The sequence below is a fragment of the Crinia signifera genome, chromosome 12 (assembly GCF_055691185.1).
Source record: "Crinia signifera chromosome 12, ASM5569118v1, whole genome shotgun sequence".
NCBI lineage: Eukaryota > Metazoa > Chordata > Amphibia > Anura > Myobatrachidae > Crinia > Crinia signifera.
The window spans coordinates 70892063-70905006 of NC_139228.1; the positions used below are offsets into that span (position 1 = coordinate 70892063).

A 12944-nucleotide genomic window follows, 5' to 3' on the forward strand; every position below is an offset into this window, starting at 1 on the left:
TGGGGAATGAGAATGGCTGAACTTCACCTGGATCCCACCATTCCAATGTTATTTATCGACTTTTATTTACGCGGTGCCACAAGGGTTCCATAGCACCGTTCAAGCAGATAAGACTATGACTGAAGCGGCATGGCTTTGCCCACTGTGAGAACAAATTTACCCTGCAATCACATCTGAATTAGGCCCTAAATACTAAAGGTCACTTCTCCGATCTACCGAGACCACACCCAGGGGGACATGTATTAAGCATTGGAGAGTGATAAAGTGGAGAGATATAGGGGCAGATGTATTAAGCCTGGCGAAGAGATAAACTGGAGATAAAGTGGAAGGAGATAACGCACCAGCCAATCAGCTGTGCTTAAAATATAACAGTTGGGAGTTGATTGGCTGGTGCGTTATCTCCTTTCACTTTATCTCCACTTTATCTCTTCACCAGGCTTAATACATCTGCCCCTTAAAGTGCCAAACAACAAGATGCTAACTGTCATTTTTCTGACACAGCCTGTAACATGACATTTATCAGCTGATTGGCTGGTGCTTTGACCCCTATGTACTAAGCCCTGGAGAGAGATAAAGTGGAAAGAGATAACATACCAACATACCAACCAATCAGCCCCTAACCGTCATGCTACTGTCTGGTTGCACAATGACAGTTAGGGGCTTTTTGATAGGTATTAATCATCCACTTTAATACAATTCAAGGCTTAGTACATAGATCACTTTTTTATCTCTCCACTTCATCTCTCCAAGCATTGATACATGTGCTCAGTTCCTGTTGGGAGCAGAAGTGGGACTACCATTGGCACAGCGGCCCGGGGCCCCTGCTGCCCATGTCACCCACTATTTTTCTGTCACAATCTGCCACCCCTCCCAGTCCCTGTCACCCTCTGCCTCTCCCTGTCACCCACTGCCTCCCCTGTCACTCACTGCCTCCCCTGATTCTCCCTGTCCCACTCGACCTCCTCTGCCTCCCTGTCACCCACTGCCTCCCCTGCCTCTCCCTGTCACACCCTCCTCTCCTTGTTATACTCTGCCTCCCCCTGTCACCCTCTGCCTCCGCCTGTCTCTCCCTGTCACCCTCTGCCTCTCCCTGTCACCCACTGTTTCCCCTGCCCCTACCTGTCACACTTTGCCTCTCCCTGTCACACTCTGCTTCCCCTGCCTCTCCCTGTCACCCTCTGCCTTTCCCTGTCACCCACTGTCATGTTGCATATTGTAACTTGGGTTGGGGTGGAGGAAGGAGAAAGGGTGACCAAATTATATTTTTGCACCTGGGCCCACCACCTACAGGTTACAGTATACTCCTAATACTACTTTTGTGGAATCATGTTTTCTCCTGGATCATATACCAGGGCATAATTACAGTTAGTGCATCTGGAGCCACCTTCCTGGAATCGAGCTCATGCTGGTCAAAGCGGCTAAGAGAAACTATCCTCCTGGTTTTCCCCGAGGTCATACGTGCACCAGCCAGGGAGGATAGGGACAGAGGAGCCTCCTGCTAAAACTACACCTTCCCCCCTCATGACAGTTTGTGCCATAATGGGGGCTTAGAGTCATGTGAAATGAAAGGTATGTGGAATGATGTAAACTGGGGGCACGACAATGTGGCATAATATAAACTGGGGCACTACAAAGGCATAATATGAACGGTGGCACTACATAGGCATAATGTAAATTGGGGGCACTACAAATGCATAATATAAATTGGGGCAGTACAAAGGCATAACTTGGATTGGGAATACTACAGGGTGGCATAGTATGTCCTAGGGGCAATGTATGGCAAACTGTGAGCTGGGGATACTACAATGTGGCATAATATAAACTGGGGCACTACAAAGGCATAATATGAACTGTGGCACTACATAGGCATAATGTAAATTGGGGCACTACAAAGGCATAACTCGGATTGGGAATACTACAGGGTGGCATAGTATGTCCTAGGGGCAATGTATGGCAAACTGTGAGTTGGGGATACTACAATGTGGCATAATGTGAACTGGGAGCACTACAAAGGCATAAAATAAGCTGTGGCACTACCAAGGAATTGGAATACTACAGGGCGCAGAGTATGACCTAGTGGAAATGTATGGCAAAATGTGAGCTGGGAACACTACAATGTGGCATAATGTGAACTATGGGCAGTACAATGTGGCATAATGTGAACTAGGGGCAGTACAATTTGGCATAATGTGAACTAGGGGCAGTACAATTTGGTATAACACAAATTTTTGGCAGAGTGTGATAACTTGAACTAAGGAACTAATATGGAACATACAGTTAACTTTGACCATGTCGACATAATGAATGTCGCCATTTTGAACATATCGGTATTTTGACTGTCTGCCAATGCTTGTCAGTATTTTGACCGAATTTCGACTGTGGGGAAATCATACTGAACCCTTTGAGTCTAAGCTCCATATGCACTACAGTTCAAGGGAGTTCCCAGGCGAACGATATAGTGCATACAGATAGAGCCCCTGCCATCCTTGGCCGGGGCTCGCCAGACCCTCCCCTCTGGCGAGCGCCAACGGCAGGGGCTTCACTGAACTGGGACGTGCGTGCGTCTCACACGCACGCTCGTATCAGTCTCTCGGTGGGGACGCTGCTTGTCCCTGCCCGTCTCCGCTTCAAATAGACGGGCAGGGTGAGGGGGGTGCTCTGGGCGGCGAGGGCGACGGGCGGCAACGGCGGGGGAGGCGGTGGGGACCTGAGACAGGCTCCATTGTCCAGGGGTTGGTGCGCGCGCACAAGATGTTAGAAGCGCCAGCCCTGCAAAGATGAAGCCAGCCCCATCTGTACACATTGAATAACGCCAATAACGATATTGTTCAGTGACATCATCGGTTTCCTGCTCCGTACTTACAGTTGTTGACAATATATTCAATATTGAACTGCATGTACAGTCATCGAAAGACATAATTAACGACCTGTGGGAGTGCACATCATTCACAAAACCGAGCATACACATCGGATGACATTACAAACAATATCGCTCAGAAGGATCAAAATGTGTGACATCGTTTGCAATATCGCTTAGTGTGTACGGGGCTGCAAAACTGTGATTTTAAAAAACAATTATGAAGTAACACTGTTTTTGGTAGTGAGCTTTTGCAGCACATTCCTGTAAGACGTTGTGGCCATCGCTAGCTTAAGAAAACACAATATCTTTTTTTCGCTCATATGCTAGCAAAGACAAAGTGAAAGACCATGGTATATACTAGACAGAGATACTGAAAGGGTTAGTGTAATGTAAGGTGGGGGGAGTGCTGGGAATCCCAGACCAAGTGATAGGGGTGGGAGGGAGTGAGAGAGAGAGAGAGAGAGACAAACACTGACTGAATATTGCTTCCTTAAATCCTCAGTACAATACACAGTTCCTGTGCTGCTCCTGTGAACCTCTCCTTTACGGAATCCTCTGCAGACAGACATTTCACCCATAACCATAAGGAGCTCCTCACATGGGTTTTTAGATCTGACGTAGCACTAGTGGGTCTTGGTTTAAAACACTTTACTTCCCTCTGCACAGAGGAGCTAAGTGTGAGCAGTTGGGTCACGCAGCATGAAGTGTAATTCCACCAGCCGAGGACAGAGTTACAGTGGAGTGGAGTGGATAGTGTCAGGTCTGTGAGGTCTTCACGGTCTCTTCATCCGTCTCTTCTCAGCTCGGACTGAGTTGGTTGACATTACTGGATCTTTTGCTTGGAGATGACGTGGGAGAGTTGTGAACCCTTTATTTTGGGCATGGAACACAATACACCTGGGGACACTGTCTTCTGGTGACACACAGAGGCTTCCACCATCTCTGAGTACAAAGAGTGGGAGATCCATGTCAGTTGCCACCAAGTAAGCCTGAACCACCATGGGTACCAGACTGTCATCAGGATGCTCCAGGCTGGATCCTACTTCTTGATGCTGTGCTGGGTAAGGTCTTATTATATATTATAGTATAGCCAACCACATGATTTGCTGAATCCCACAGGAAGGGGAGGGGGTACTCAAAATATAAATGCTCTTTGCGAATAGTCCATAGATTTGGACCACGCTGCCACAAACTCTCAGTAGATGACCCATTGATTGGCTGTCTACTCATTATAAAAGTCTTAGGGGTGAATTTACTAAGATGAGTGTTCTATTGAAGATCGGATGTTGCTATGGGCAACCAATCAGATGCTAGATTTTATCTTCTAGAAGGTGCTAAATAAATAAGTAGAATTCTATCTTCAATAGAGCAGAATAGAACTCCGATCTTAGTCATTTGACCCCTTAGTATTTGGAATTATATAACTTTGGAAGTTTCTTGAGGTCCACTAAGGAATAACAGTTTGCAAGTTGATGTCAAATGAATGATCCTAATAGGATTTAGGGGTGAAGGGGGTAGGAGAGGCAAGGCAAGATCAAAGGAAGGATCATCAAGATGATTTTATCATCCTTGACAAGCCTAAAGGTGCATACACACTGTACAATTTTTTTGACCAATTTAATTGAAAGACATTTCCCTTGAACCCACTGTCCTGGACGAAAGATGTTGACGAAAGATGTTGACGACAGACAAAAGATTTACAGTTTATAGGCTCTTTTTGAAAGATTGAGCTGCATGCACAGTTGACAAAGAACCTTGATGGACAACTGGCGGGCATCATCATTCGTCGATTGTCGCAAACACACTGAAAGATATTTTGACCAATTTCATTCAGAATGGCCGAAATGAACGAAATTGGTCAAAGAAGTTGGTCAAAAAAATTGTACAGTGTGTATGCCCCTTTACTCTCCTATAATACAGAATCAATAATGTATGGCATATCCGTCTCTCTACAGATGTAGTTTAATAATATCCACCATACTGTTTGATCTAAGCTGTTTGAAGGCAACAGGGGATAACTAATATTTTTGTCAAAAAGAAAATCCAAAAAGTTTATTGAACAAAACTCAGTTTGCATTAATAACATAGTTCTGGACTCGACCTGCGATTCAACGGCAGAAAAGCAAACACTTTTTTTTTTCATTTCGCAGAAGAAAGTTTGTTACAGTCTGGCCTGGATGGTGGATTATAGTTTTTAGATACTTGGAAACAAAAAAAATTGTATATTCCCTTTTAAAGAGTAATCTGCACCTCTATCCTGTGTATTAGCTGTTGGTACCATGCAGTCTTGATTAGTAAGTAGCATTTAGTGATTTCCCAAGACGAAGATAGGATCAGATCAGGCTGGTACCCAGATTTTCAGTCGCTTAGCAACAGCGTAGAAGATGTGAGACCCAGTAAAAGTGCCCATGTGGCAAAATAGAACGAACATTCCTCTTATGTATGAACCGCGCATTTAATGTATTCAATTATTTTGAACAAAATGAGCTTTCAACATTTTTCCCAGTCAGGGATCTTTTACTGAAAATATCATTTTTAAGCTTGGCGATATTAACTCTTTATGCCCAACTAGATTCACGTTGCCCTTATAAACTGGAGATTTGACCTGCGCTTGCATCATTTTGTCAGAAGGGAAATGAGCGGTTCATTTTATTTTTAGGGTGAGATGAGCTAAAAAAATGAAATGTTATTAAAATAAAGAAATAAAATGAATTCAACGATGATTGCAAATATGAATTTGAATATGCATACTACATATAAAATTATACTTTTAATATTTATTGTATTTTCTTAGTTTAAGTTTAGGTCTATATTTTTATGTCAGTTTTTAGCTTTTTTGAAATGTTGAAATGTATTTATAAGTTTTTGTAAATAATTTAATGGGGGGGGGGGTGAATTATTTGTGCATAGCTGCATGCTGAATAAAGTGACTTTTCTTGAGTGGAAAGTGGAATTTTAGCGTTTGTAAATGATGTTGTTTACTAAGGTGATTCATCGCGCCATACGGGCGCTCTTCACACGGGCGTAAGGGGCTGTGCCCCCTTCGCCTCTGGATGCATTTACTGCGTGGGTGAGGGTCGGGTGTAAGGGTGCTATGGGTGGGGGAGTGGCTTGGGATGCTGCCGGGGGATTGAGGAGTAGGGATGGTCATTAGTGCAGATGCCAGCGATGGTTGCCATCAATGGCAATTCTGCACCCAGCCATCGATAGAGGTAAACTATTTGATATATAACCATCTAAAGTTGTAGCTAGCGATGGTTATCAACTATATTTGACTTAATGTCTCGTGTCCCAATTAGAACTTGGGGGACTTTTGGGGTGTGAGCTATTCTCCATGTCCCGGCAGTGGCACCTTGAAAAAAAAAAAAAAGGAAACATCGGTTCTCCTTAGGCATCGATGTAGGGAAACCATCTGGTTATCCCACGTTGATGTCAAAAGTATGCAACATCGGGCAGAAACCATCGATGATTGCAAAGCACACACACACACACACACACACACACATACATATTATACATACATTTATAGTCCATGGAAATAAAATGGATTTGGACACAGATCCTCTTTTTATTCTACATTATGCACTTTACCTGATAGCTATTTTTTTTATTCAGTTGCAATTCCCTTTAGTAAATAACACATTTCAATATACTGCCGTGCCCAGGGGGATGCAATTAAGATCCCGGCGGTCGGGATCCCGGCGTTCAGAATCCCGACGCCGAAATCCAGACCGCCGAAATGCCGACACTTTCTCCCTCCTGGGGTGTCCACGACACCCCTGGAGGGAGAATAAAATAGCGTGCCGAGCGTAGCGAGGCACCGGGCCCGCTGCGTGGCGAGCGCAACGAGCCCGCAAGGGGGGGCGATCCACGTCGCCCCCTTGTCGGCATTTCGGCTGTCGGGATTCCGGCGTCGGGATTCTGAACGCCGGGATCCCGACCGCCGGGATTTAATACTGAATCCTGCCCAGGATTCAAACCCATAACCTGGTGCATTCTGGTCAAACACCCTACTCTGTAAGTTAGTCAGGAAATGCTGGCTTCAAAAAGGAGGGAAGCTTACAAGTGAAAGTAATTAAAACAAATAATTGACAAGTGCTGCCAACAGTGCCCCCTGCCCTGCAGCTATGTGTGTGTGGTGGCACACTCCACACTACCCTAGTTACATCCCTGTTGTTGTTAATAATAATAATCATAATAATAATAATAATAATAATAATAATAATAATAATAATTAAAAGTGATATATTTAAAATAATAAAATAAGTCACTTATGTTAAAATGACATACAGAATACGTATATCTTTCCTTATGTGAAGTGGCTTGTTTACATATCTCATTCTCAATTCTAACTATGGATATGCAAATTGTGCACAGAGGAGACAAGCTTGGGGCAGTGGTGTAACATGCAGCACCAACAGCCAATGGGAGTGGAGAGTAAAGGTGTCACTGCTTATACAGTATATGACAAATACGTTGTTAGAGTACAACTGTGCTATTCTGAGAACAGAGTTTCTACCCCTAAAGAGAATCTGTCATCTCTACTCATAACAGATTAGCAACATCTATATACTGTATATAAAAGTCTAACTACTCTGCACCTCTATGGTGAAATACTGCAAGTGACCACTAGAGGCCACTTGATGGTCAAAATTCCTTTTTTTTTTGTGTGCTAAAAGATGTCATAATAGAAAGTGAAAGCAAAGGACACTGATCTGTTTTAAACTAGGGATGGCCATCGTTGCAATTGCCATCAATGGTAGCCATCAATGGCAATTGATGGAACTGGCCATCGATAGTGCAAAACTATGCAATGGCTGACCATTGATATTTTTACATATCGATGGTCAGCCATTGTGTTTGATTGATTGGCCTGTGGGCCAATCAAAACATGGGGGCAGGGCTTCGCAGGTGTCGGGGGGCGGAGCTATGCTCCGTGTTCCGGCATTTGGAAAAAAAATGCAAAAAATCGTTTTGCTGTTCCATCGATGGAGGGAAACCATCTGGTTCTCCCCCATCGATGGCAAAAGTATTCGACATCGGCCATGAACCATCGATGATTTCGAATCATTGATGATGGATGATCGATGGCCATCCCTATTTTAAACTTGCTGAATATGGAGAGAGGGAGCTATGAAGACACAGATTGGAGGTAGGAGTAGATAGGGACTGGGGGTGGGCTGGAGAATTTGTGGGCTAAAAACTGTCACAGATCAAAGTGAAAGTAAAAACGGTACATTGCAGAAGCCGTCACTTCAGATATTATATACAATTACATATCCACAGGAAGCTACGGGATTTGCAGAGAGATTACAAATCACAACTCTGGGTTCGGATTTGTTTTAGATCTATATGAAGAGATTACTGTATGTGAATATTGTGTCCTTGGCGTTTCCTAATGATCTTTATCAGAGTTAAATACCAACAACATTGATCTTGTGGCCTTGTGCTGTAATCCAGGTTGATATAACACAGCACAATTAAAGGACCCAGTTTGACAGCACCATTTTGGAGCGAGCTAAAGGGCCTCAGGGATTCAGAGTTGATCGCAAATTCAAAATCTTTCTCAAATGGCCAAAACCATGCTGTACTGCAGGTGGGGCAGATCTAACATGTGCAGAGAGAGAGAGTTAGATTTGGGTGGGGTGTGTTCCATCTGAAATCTAAATTGCAGTGAAAGAATAAAGCAGTCAGTATTTACCCTGTACAGAAACAAAATAACTCACCCAAAATCTAACTTTCTCTGCATATGTTACATCTGCCCCACCTGCAGTGCAGCATGTTTTTGTCCATTTGAGAAAGATGTTGCATTTGCGATCAATTCTAGCATTCTAGCTGTCATTTATTTAGCACATTATATAAACTGTCACTTGGAAACTGGTTGCTATGGGTACTGTCTCTACTTTCTCTCTCGAAGGTTTGAAACACCTCCCCCATAACAGGGGCATTTTAAGAGAGGAGGAGGCCCACATGCAGGCCCCTCCGGCTGGACCCACTCTCTGCCGGGAGTAGCATGGAGCAGTAGGGTCTCAGCTCTATAGTGCTCAGACCCTCTGGAAAAATGGCGCAGCGGACATATTTATGGCACTTTCCACACCAGCAGCATGTGGAGCACTAGAATGACTCACTTCAGACTCCACTGTGCGTGAGCAGACCCACACCTCCCACCTCATGGTGCTAAGTCATGCCCCTTTTTCCATAAGCCATGTCCACCCACCCACCCAGTAACTCCACCCCTTCTTAGGGCCAGCCGCGCCCTAGGCACAGCAGGTCCTGATTGCAAATCATCAAATGTTGGGAGGTATGGCAGACCCCAGGAAAAATGGCGCACGAGCAGCCATTTTTCTGGTGATTTGCGCAGCACTGCTACCGAGATTGCTGTACACAGGAGGGTAAGTATCTAAAAAATGGATGCACCGTGTGCGGTGTGGACACGGATGTGCTGCACCCATTATAAATATACCACTGGCCCATAAGTGTTATATGAAATAGGAAATTGGCGCAAACAGGAGCGGCCCGCTGGGTGCAGTAACATAAAGCTTTCTCCTTCGTTATAAATATAAAGTGTGCTCTTGTACATTAGCCACCTGCCTACACCGCTGTCACTAATTATCTTATGTAATGTAAACCTGCACACACACATGCATAGATTTTTTAAACAATATGGCCGTTTCGACCAATTAGAATGACCTATCTGTCCGTGTTTGGGTATGATAACGATAAAATGCTCGTACCCGCCGGTCATTAATCTTGCTGTTAATCCCTTCGTTAGGCAGAAAGATAATGACTGGTATTGTAGGATTTGGCACGCGTTGTTCCGTGTGTAGGCATGATGAACGATGTGACAATGATTTGCAGTCGATAAAAGTCCTCCGAAGCTTTACACAATAGTCCTGTGTGTGGGACTGATATAGTTTGACCAGGAGTGTTCTAGATTTCAAGGGAAATTGGGTGTACGTAATGGACACGATTCAGACCTGCATGCTAGGCTGCTTTATTCGCTGCCTAGCAAGTAGGATAACGCCATTTACCTCTGTACGCACACACTCCTCAATGGCCGTATCATCAACGATTTTTCCTCTGATCGATGACAAAGTAAGACATGGTTTTTTAGTTGAACGGTGATGGCTGAATTTAAGGAGAGCATCCCCCTCCTTAAATTCCCTGAGTAGGCAGGGGCACTTGTTTTGGCCATGCCCATGTAACTCCGGGTGATCACCCCCGAAACGCCCCCCCCCCCCCCCTGCCTTTTAATCATGAAAATCTCACCGAAGGCCTTCGCTGTGGAGTATGCACATGCCCATTATCGCCTATGCGCAGACTCACACCATCGGGGACACCAATATCTTGTTGGGTGTGGGCCAGTTTCAATTGAACTCCCGTCTTAGTAAATTTACCCCTTTAAGAAAGGGAATGTACCAGTAGTTGGTGTCCCAGCATATTGTCCAGGGACTGGCTGGAGGCACGTCTCTATATAACATGTGGAGATGTTGGGCGGCAGGCTTTTATCTCATATACTTGCTGTTCCCTGTTTTTGTGTCATTTGCTGGTTTCATAATGCTCCATACCCATTGGAAATGCCCATTTAATGCATACTTGCCGACTTTGAAAAACTCCTCTCTGGGAGAAGCGGGGCAAGGCTACGTTTGGGGGGTGGGGTGAGGCTGACATCACCAAGCCCCGCCCCCATGACTGTCAGCAGCATCAATTTGCGGGTCCGTGGATGGGGGAGGGGCTAAAATGACGCAAAATGATGCGATTCGCGTCATTTTAGCACCGCCCCCTCCTCTTGGACCCGCGAAATTCAGAGTTTATTACCGCGTTGAAGGGGGGAGCCGGGGCTCCTGCGAAAATGCGGGAGACTTGCCCACCTTCCTGGGGGGCCGGGAGGGTGACCCGATACCCAGGAGGGTAGGCAAGTCTGATTGACTGCTATGCCTTGGGTAAGAGAATCTGTAAAGGTAGTCCTGACTGGAAGTGATCAATTTCTGCTCTAGATATATAAAGGAAGGAGCCATCTCCTATATATTTGGCTACATCTGTCACTCAAAGTGGGTGTCTGTGTCTATAACGCTCTGTTCCTGGACTTTCCTCTTAATGTGTGATTGCCTTCATCTGTGCTGAACACCCTCTGAGAAATTAACCTGTTTAAAACAGGTGATGGCAATCATACATTAAGGGGAAGTCTAGAAACAGAGCATTGTGTCCCTCCTGGAGAGGGTCATGTTGGGAGGTATGTGACAGAGAACCAGCCCAGTGAGCCCACAGACAGTGCCAGACACCCACTGCCTTCCCATGTTGCCCAGCAATGCTACTCCACAGCCACCAGGTGAGCGCCCCCCTCCCGCGATTTGCGGCAAAACCTCCCCCCCGCGCGCCCCCCCCCCTCCCGCGATTCGCGGCAAAAACACCCGCTCCCCCGCGACCCCCCCTACCGCGATTCGCAGCAAAAACACCCCCGCGACCCCCCCTCCCGCGATTCGCTGCAAAAAGAACCCCCCCACGACCCCTCCCGCAATTCGCGGCATAACCACCACCCCGCGACCCCCCCCTCCCGCGAATCGCGGCAAACCCTCCCCCGTGACCCCCCCCCCCGATTCGTGGAAAAAACACCCCCCCGCGACCTCCCTCCCGCGATTCGCGGCAAAAAGAACCCCCCCGCGACCCCCCCTTGCACGATTGGCGGCACCCCCCCTGCGACCCCCCTCCCGCGATTCGCGGCACCCCCCCCCCCCCCCGCAATTTGCAGCAGCCCCAGGATTAAATGGCACATGCAAAACCCCCCCTCCCGCGATTCGCGGCACCCCCCGTGACCCCCCACCTCCCGCAATTCGCGGCAACCCCCCACCGGAACCCCTGTGAACCCCGCCCTCCCGCGATTCGCGGCACCCAACCCCGCGACCCCCCCCTCCCGCAATTCGCGGCACCCCCCGTGATTCGCGGCAGCTCCAGAATTAAATTGCACATGGAAAACACTGACATGGCTATTGTCGACAATGAAAAAGGTTGACATGAGTTTTTGAAGTTTTTTTTATCATTTTTTGAATGTTTTCATATTCATTGTCATGTGTCGACATGGACACCAATGAAGTGGCACACTTATGTCAACATTTACATGTGTTGACCTTTCTGTGTTGATTTTTTTCTTGTGGCGATTCGCGTCACACCCCCCGCAACCCCCCCTCCGGTGATTCGCGGCACCCCCCCCGCGACCCCCCCCCCTCCCGCAATTCGCGGCAACCCCCCACCGGAACCCCCATGAACCCCTCTCTCCCGCGATTCGCGGCACCCACCCCCCGCAACCCCCCCCTCCCGCAAATCGCGGCACCCCCCGCTATTCGCGGCAGCCCCAGGATTAAATGGCACATGCAAAAGACTGGCACGGCTATGGTCGACAATGAAAAAGGTTGACATGAGTTTTTGAAGATTTATTTAATTTTTTGAATGTTTTCATATTCATTGTCATGTGTCAACATGGACACCAATGAAGTGGCACACTTATGTCAACATTTACATGTGTTGACCTTTCTGTGTTGATTTTTTCTTGTGGCGATTCGTGTCACACCCCCCGCAACCCCCCCTCCCGCGATTCGCGGCACCCCCCGTGACCCCCCACCTCCCGCAATTCGCGGCAACCCCCCACCGGAACCCCTGTGAACCCCGCCCTCCCGCGATTCGCGGCACCCAACCCCGCGACCCCCCCCTCCCGCAATTCGCGGCACCCCCCGTGATTCGCGGCAGCTCCAGAATTAAATTGCACATGGAAAACACTGACATGGCTATGGTCGACAATGAAAAAGGTTGACATGAGTTTTTGAAGTTTTTTTTATCATTTTTTTAATGTTTTCATATTCATTCTCATGTGTCGACATGGACACCAATGAAGTGCCACACTTATGTCAACATTTACATGTGTTGACCTTTCTGTGTTGATTTTTTCTGGTGGCGATTCGCGTCACACCCCCCCACCCCCCCCGCAACCCCCACTCCCGCGATTCACGGCACACAAAACCCCCCCGCGATTCTCGGCACCCCACCCCGTGACCCCCCCTCCCGTGATTCACGGCACACCCCCCGCGACCCC

At 46.9% G+C, this 12944-nt stretch overlaps 1 protein-coding gene across 2 annotated transcripts in view; it reads left to right on the plus strand.

Moving 5' to 3' along the window:
- Positions 1-3331: 3331 nt before the first annotated feature.
- TUNAR (transmembrane neural differentiation associated intracellular calcium regulator) overlaps positions 3332-12944 on the plus strand; it is a 31073-nt gene continuing 21460 nt past the window's right edge. For both annotated transcript variants that reach the window (XM_083165865.1, XM_083165864.1), the window contains exon 1: positions 3332-3921. The gene's annotated coding sequence lies outside the window, so the exon portion shown is untranslated. The remainder of the gene's footprint in view (positions 3922-12944) is intronic.